Raw genomic sequence first — 8,545 nt, 5'->3', positions numbered from 1 at the left:
TTTTTGTTTTTTTTCCCTTTATGGGTGGTTGGGGCATGTCTCCTTATATGAGTGTTATCAGTAACGGAGCCATGAATTTATATATGGGTGACAAGTTTAGCCTTGCACGGGTGTTGGAGTTAGAAATTGATACACGGGCTTTTTCCAGTGTTTGGTCAGTTCTCATGGCTGAAACAATGTATCTGAAACAGGCTCTAGGGTGGATTAAGGATGAAAATATAGGACATGTCCATCTGGAAACTGACACGAAGGGTCTGGTCGATCTCTTTCGTAGCACATATAAGGATTTGTCTGAATTGGGACAAGTGTTAGTTACTTGTGTAAGGGCCTTGTCCTCTCCCGTCGTATCATTTCTCTTTCTCATACTAGTCGCACTGCTAATCGTGTGACGGATACTCTCACGAAAGCATCTTTTGTTTGGCATAGTCAGCCCCTCAATTTGTTAGATCAATGACTGTTTCTGATGTACATGTTTCTTCGTTTTAATTTTACCTTAAAAAAGTTTAAAAGTTGATTTTAAAAAAATAGTTGAAAAGAATTAAAAAGATAAAGAGGATATAAAAAGTAATTAATAATAATATAGTTATTTAGAAAAGAAATTCAAATTGATAAATAAAAGTTTTAAAAAAAAGAATGAGGTGCAAAGATTTAAACCTAGGACCTCTTCCATTAAAACATAGTTTTTAATCAACTCAATCATAAATATTGAAATTAAACAACAAAAACGAAAACATAAACTAAAATTAGCGAGCTATCAAGTACCGAATCGATACTTCTCAAAGGTGGAGCTGGCGGCCGGGAGCTCAACCTTGGGCCGACTCTACCTCTGGTGTTATCATGTTTTTTTTTTTTTGAAGGAAGTGTTATCATGTTTTTCTTCATGGAAAAACAGAGAGTTTTATCTATCATCACATAGATCTGACTCATTGAAAGATCACGAAGTTATTCATGTAGAAAAAGACTATGAAGTCAATTATGGATGAAGTTAGTTTCATATCATTGTGCCAAAAACAGTTTCAACACCATCTAGTATTGCTCTATCACGATATATGAAATTGAAAATGCAGATTCAAGCTTCTCTGATATACTTCTAGATTACATTTTTTTTTAATTATTTATATTAAGATGTACTATTTTTTCAAGGAATGAAACAATTTTGTACACATGAGTGACGCGCATATACATGTAGCAATTTTTTTTCCCATATAGACTTAATACGTGGATAAATAAGAAATTAAAACTTTTCTTATTTATCAACATACTGAGTTTATGTGAAAAATAAATTAAAACAATTGTCATTTGTAGGGATCATGTATAAAAAAATTGTGTCATATGACAAGAATTAACAAATCATTTAAATTTTCATTCAAAATGGATTAAATGCTACCTATAGAAATACCTCAAAGCAAATGTTATCAAATGATATCGCATGAGTAAATGACAAGATTTTAAATATTTTCGGAGCTAAATATACATTTTTTTAATTATTATCCTGATACATTTCGTATGTAAATATTTTTTTGAACTTGAACCGTGTACAATACGAGTTCTTATATTAAGCATCGAGTTTTCCATGTCACTGTGAGGACCTCCAATTCACATTTGGACATGTGTATTGTGACCCCAACGTAATAATTAAAGTGGGACCTCTTATAATATATGTGGATTCATGTTACACATGTCAAATATGTATGGGAGATCCTCCATTTGACATGTAAAATCGGGTGCTTCTAATAATTTGTCGTACAATACATGCACATTTTATCTTGTGTTATAATTTAATTAATAAATACAGTAGTTAGGATTTAACCTTATTTATTAAGGTTGTGAAACCATCTTTTACATGTAAAAAGCTTTTCAAATGAAGAAACTAGGTATTTATACGCAAAGAAATATCACGCATTACATGTGCTTAGTAGTTGTCACATTTAACAAACAAATGATAAACAATTATATTAATACTAACGAACTAATTATTCCCAATAAATACCTCTTTAATGTTCAATAAATATAAATTAGGAATTAAGCTTGCAAACTCTAAACAGTTTTATTCACTTAAATCAATCATAATTAATTAGTATTTAATATATTTGATAAAGGATAATATTGACAAGTGTTAACATCAGAACTTGAAAAGTGTCAAAATATTCCTTTCAAAAATAAGATAAAATTGTGAACTATATAATAAATTAAATTGAGATAACTTATTTTTGTTAAAGATAGATTATCCCAAATTTTTTCTAGTGTCCTATAACAAATGCTATTGTTTTTACTCACATTTATAATTTGATAAGAAGAAGACGCCAGATATCCTAGCTAGGCTGGAACCCCCAGCAACGGTAGACACCCGAGCCGACAAATACAAAGGAAGAAATGAAAATAAAAAATAAATAAATAAAAGTGCAATAACTCTAACTAGACAAATTAAGCAAACCGGTATAATACTCGGCTGTTCAAATTATCCAAATAGAAGTAGGAGCGGAACGAAGGATGTGTCTCCCATCAGAGCTGTTCCGAGCTAATCCGATCGAAGTTGGAAAGAGCATCCGCCACTTGGCTCCCTTCCCTGAAGATGTGAGAAACCACAACATTCATGCTGGCAAGGCGATCTAGACAGATCCGCCAATCCTCCCAAAGAACCCAAGGGATATCCTTAGCACGAGACCGAAGCAAGTGAACCACATAAGTGGAATCACTTTCAATCCACAAATTAGAGTAACCAATTTTAGAACCTTTGATAATCGCAAAAATGACTGCCTTCAGCTCAGCGATGAAAGCGAACGAGCAGCTCATAGGAAAAGCAAATGAACCTGTCGAGCACCTTGCAGAATTTCGAAAAATACCTCCACAAGCGGCTTGGCCTGTCGTGGATAGGACAGAGACATCTGTATTCACTTTCCACCACCCATGAGGTGGAGGCATCCACCGAACGTTTATCAGTCTAGGAGCCCGACACAGACGAGGCTGCAGATCAAACGACTAGAGAATTTTATTTTCAACCAATGAATTCCAAACAACCCCAAATTGAAAAATACCAGCCTTTCTAATTTGATCCTATAATAACCGTAATGAGTGGTGGATATTTGGAACAATGTCGCGGAAGATGCAGTTGTTTCTAGCGGACCAAATCATCCAAATCGAGTTGACAATAGCACTACTCCATAAAGCATAAATCTGTGAGCTGAAGCGATGGCACATAGCATGCAGTAATAAATCCGCAAGAGTATCACCCTCAATACGATGTCCAAATAACAAAGAAACGCTTCTCATGAAGGGGAGCTAATTGTTTTTACCATGTACCTCCATCTGGGAGAAGGTGATTCAGGATTGAATGGGGGGAGTCTAGTAGGGCATTTTGTTAGAGAGAAGACCAAGGAGGCAGTGAGTTCACGTTACTTTTGGTCGAAGATGAGGAGAGATATGTCATACTTAGTGGAGTAGTGTTATGTTTGCCAAACTGCCAAAGGGCATGCCACTAACTCAGGACTTTACATGCCATTGTAGATGCCAAGTACGGTTTGGAAAGATCTCTCCATGGACTTTGTATTAGGCTTGTCAATGACTCAAAGGGGGATGGACTCTATATTCGTGGTTATGGATAGATTTTCAAAGATGGCACACTTCCTTCCGTGTCGAAAGACTAATGACGTCTCATCCATTGCCAAAAGAGCATTGTATGCGATCATGATACTAAGTTGCTAATCACTTTTAGAGAACATTGTAGGCTTTGTTTGACACCTCATGGAAAATTAATATTACCGCCCATCCTTGAACCGACGGACAAACCAAGATGGTGAACCAAATCTTAGGGAATCTCTTGAGAAGCAAGTGCAATGTAAGCCAAAGATGTGAGACCTTATGGTAGCTCAAACGAAATTTGCTTACAACTGGCCTATTCATTCGGGAATTGAAAAGTCGCATTTTGAGATGATCTATACTAAAGCGCCCAACAACACTATTGACATAGTCTGTCTGTCGAGAGAAGAAAATGTTAGTATTCCCTCTCAAAAGCTAGCTCATGAATTCCAATAAATGCATGATGAAGTTAAAGAGAAGTTTGAAGAGAGGAATGTCAAATTGAAGGCTAAGGCCTATGAGCACTGAGGAGATGTGGAATTTGAAGTTGGGGATGAAGTCATGGTGTATTTAAGTAAAGAGCGTCTAGCTAGTGCCCCGAGTAGCAAGCTTTAACCTCGGAGATATGGCCCATACAAGATCATCAAGAGAGTCAATACGAATGCTTATCATGTAGCACTCTCGAATTGGTTTGGAAAGACGTCTCTGTCATTTGATGCACGGGATTTAAATCCTTTCAAGTCAAATGCATCTCTCCATCACACTACCAAAGATTTGGTGTCCAATTCTTTTTGGGAAGGACAGAATAATGAGGGCATCAATAAGGAATTGGGGAATTCATTTAAACATAGCTCACGCGACATGTGAGCCCAAGGCATCAATGAAGAAGAGCAGCCAATGCACCCACGTGACTTGTTGCCAAAAAAAAAGATTCTGCTTTCTTTTTGAGTTAATTCATATGACGTATGCATTGTCCCACACGGTGTGTGGGTTATCGAAATTTCAACCCACACAATTAAAACTATTATTAATATAGCCTTACTAAATACTATATCAAGAAAGACAAAAAAAAACGAGAATTTTATATTTCTTTTTAGAGACTCGCTTTTTAGTTCCTTTCTTTTTAGTTCCTTTACATGCGTTGGTTCTAATTCGACAAGGGTAGAATGCCTGGTCGAAGGTCCAGTACAATATGTATCAGGCGAGTTTTGGCTCCCGAGCGAGAACGAGAAAAAAATAGGCTATGCACCATCCTTGCTGCTACATACGTTGACCTTGACTTGACGGATGCATCCAATTGAACCCACACTCAAAGGAGGACCACAAGCTTGTGATGAGGACATCCACCCTCTAGAGGCGGACCCGGAACCTAAAGACGAGACCCGTAGAGAGCTAGTCGAGGGAGATGAAGAAAAGGGCAAACAGGGGAGCACGCGGGGCGTACCTGGTAGGGCGCGGGGCGTGAAGAGCCCAAAGCCGGTAGAACAACCCAGCAAGTCGAACACGCGGGGCGTGCCCTCCAAGGCGCGGGGCGTGGAACCAGTCTCCGATGAGAGTTCAGACCATGAGGTCGAGTACGCGGGCGTATGTCTCAGGACGCCACGCGTAAGAGTGTCCAACAAGAACCACCAGGTCTAGGGACACATCCACGCAGGACGTGAGGGAGGCCACACGGGGCGTACCTGGGTTGAGGAATACTTCCTTCCCAAGTTCTTGTTGCTAAGGACAATATCTACCACCTCTTATTTACTGTTTTTCCATTTAGTTAATTGCCACTTTGCCATTGAACTTATTTACCCTAATATCTATCTTTATGCATTTCCTATCTTACCCCTAGGGCTCCTTAGTTGTTGGTAACCCTAGGGGTGGCCTTTTAGTCTTTGTCTTTTATTTGGGAGGAATATATATTCTCCATCTTTTGTAATGTTGGTTAACTTTTGATGAATATTATATTTTGAAGCCTCCATTGGAGCAAGGGTTCATTCCTTTTGGGTTTACTCAACCTTCAAGTTTAGCTTGAGAAGTTTGTAATCTTTTTTGGTTTAAGATTAAAACCTCCAGATCGATTTAATCTACATCAGTTGGTATCAGAGCCGAGTCGTTTTCCTTGACCGGAGACTTCTTCTCGGAAATGGTTCAACCCCGTATCACCACCGAAGCAATGGGAGCCAATGATCAAAGGTTTGAAGCCTTAGAAGCAAGTATAAAGGCAATGAATGACAAGATGATGGAGTTTGAAGAGAAGCAAGAAGCGGGTAGAAGAGAAATGCAACTTGCTATGGAGAGACTTGTTCTTGAGTTTCGGAATACCCACACTCAACCCGCCGGAGACCTTCACCGAAAAAATGAAGATGCGGTCCGGCCTCCACCGGATAGACACCCCACGCCACCTCCTTTGAGAAACCAAGCACCACAACGAGCGGACCCTCGGGTTCATGAGGTAAGGCATCCTAACGCCATGGTCATTAGAAATGCCGATAGTGATAGTGACGGTGACCTATTTGACGATTTCGACTTGAATAGGATTGCTAGAAACATGGGTATTAAGCATGATGTCGGTATTGGGAATGTTAGGCATGTGAATGATATGAATATGCATGATGTTGTTGGTCCCGTGCATGTGCGTGCCGGAAATTTGGATATTTTGAATGATGATGATGTAGGTGGTCATGGAAGGGGAAATTATGGAATGAATGATCCGTATGGGGGTCATGTTATTGATAGGGGCGGATATAGAGACGGAATGAATGGGAGAGTGGGGTATGGAGGACACTATGATAGGGATGATGCTTTCAAACTTAAGGTTGATCTACCTTCATTTGGAGGGGAGCTTGACATTGAGGGGTTCCTTGATTGGTTGCTCGAGGTGGAGAGGTTCTTCGACTATGCGGGGATACCGGAAGATAGGAGAGTTCGGTTAGTGGCGTATAGGTTGAAAGGGGGAGCCTCGGTATGGTGGGATAATGTGAAGGAAGAAAGGAGAAGAGGGGGAAGGGAACCGATTAGGTCTTGGAGGAGGATGAAATCGATGATGAGAGAACGGTTTTTACCGCCCGACTACGAGCAGTATATCTACAGCTCCTATCAGAACTGCTCACAAGGGCCTAGGAGCGTACACGAGTATACTTCGGAGTTCTTGAGGCTTTCGACAAGGGCTAACTTGTCGGAAACCGAAAGTCAAAAGACTTCAAGGTATCTAGAGGGGCTAAGGTATAATATTCAAGATAGAATTGGGACACAAATGGTAATCCGGATTCAAGATGCGAGGAATCTAGCTTTGAAGGCCGAGTCTCAATTGAATGTTAGAGCACGTGATGGGTATCGGAGGCCGAAGATTGAGGAAACATGTGAGGAGGGCGAAGAGTCCAAAAGGGTGGACAAGGACAAGTGTGGCGCTAGTTCAAGTGGCACTAAGATCTTGAGTGGGGGAAAGCCACCTAGGGGAGATGTGCGACCCTTTAGGACAGCTGCCCTTCCTAAGGGCAACAACCCGTACACCAAACTGGCTCCGTATAAGTGCTTTCGATGCAACAAACCGGGCCACCGCTCGAATGAATGTCCAAGGAGGAGGAGCGCTAATATGGTTGAGAGGTACGATGATGAAGAGTATGGAGGAAACAGTGGGGTGTATTGTGAGCCCGTGGATAGCGGATCATCCGGAGATGACCGAGGAGTCCATGTAGTGAAGAGAGTTCTTATGACGGTGGAGCAAGAACATGACCCGAGGCACCAATTATTTAGAACTAGGGGTCTAGTCCACGGATTGAAATGTGAGTTAATTGTAGATGGGGGAAGTCAAGAGAACATCCTTAGCAAAGCCGCTTTGAGCAAGTTCGGCTTAGTACCCAAGCCGCATCCGAATCCGTATCGAGTGGGATGGATAAAAGAAGGGGAGAAGCTTAATGTCACTCACCGGTGCAAGGTTCCTATCTCTATTGGAGCCTACCACGATGAGGTTATGTGTGATGTGGTTGATATGGATGTGTATCACTTGCTTCTTGGGAGGCCTTGGCAATTCGACCGTGACGCCTCATATGCGGGAAGGGACAACACGTACACCGTCTTCAAAGATGGGGCCAAGTATATTCTCACACCATTGACGGGTCCTACTAAGGGAGAAAAGAAAGCCACATTGATTGTGTGCCCTAGCCGGGAACCAACGCCGCTGGAAGGTACCCGCGTTGAGCAGCCCGTCGGATTGTTAGTAGCGGGTAAACCGAACCAAGAGACGAGTATTGCTAGTGGGGTGAGCGGAACATCAACCTTGGGGGTGAGTCATCCTTATGCTATCAATGAGTTGGGGTCCAACTCTTTTAAAGAAGGAGAGTATGATGAGGACATCCACCCTCTAGAGGCGGACCCGGAACCTAAAGACGAGACCCGTAGAGAGCTAGTCGAGGGAGATGAAGAAAAGGGCAAACAGGGGAGCACGCGGGGCGTACCTGGTAGGGCGCGGGGCGTGAAGAGCCCAAAGCCGGTAGAACAACCCAGCAAGTCGAACACGCGGGGTGTGCCCTCCAAGGCGTGGGGCGTGGAACCAGTCTCCGATGAGAGTTCAGACCATGAGGTCGAGTACGCGGGGCGTATGTCTCAGGACGCCACGCATAAGAGTGTCCAACAAGAACCACCAGGTCTAGGGACACATCCACGTGGGACGTGAGGGAGGCCACGCGGGGCATACCTGGGTTGAGGAATACTTCCTCCCCAAGTTCTTGTTGCTAAGGACAAAATCTGCCAACTCTTATTTACTGTTTTGCCATTTAGTTAATTGCCACTTTGCCATTGAACTTATTTACCCTAATATCTATCTTTATGCATTTCCTATCTTACCCATAGGGCTCCTTAGTTGTTGGTAACCCTAGGGGTGGCCTTTTAGTCTTTGTCTTTTATTTGGGAGGAGTATATATTCTCCATCTTTTGTAATGTTGGTTAACTTTTGATGAATATTATATTTTGAAGCCTTCATTGG

The sequence above is a fragment of the Euphorbia lathyris genome, chromosome 8, assembly GCF_963576675.1.
Source record: "Euphorbia lathyris chromosome 8, ddEupLath1.1, whole genome shotgun sequence".
Lineage (NCBI taxonomy): Eukaryota > Viridiplantae > Streptophyta > Magnoliopsida > Malpighiales > Euphorbiaceae > Euphorbia > Euphorbia lathyris.
The sequence above is the reverse complement of the archived record's forward strand: the minus strand, read 5'-3'. Positions refer to the sequence as shown.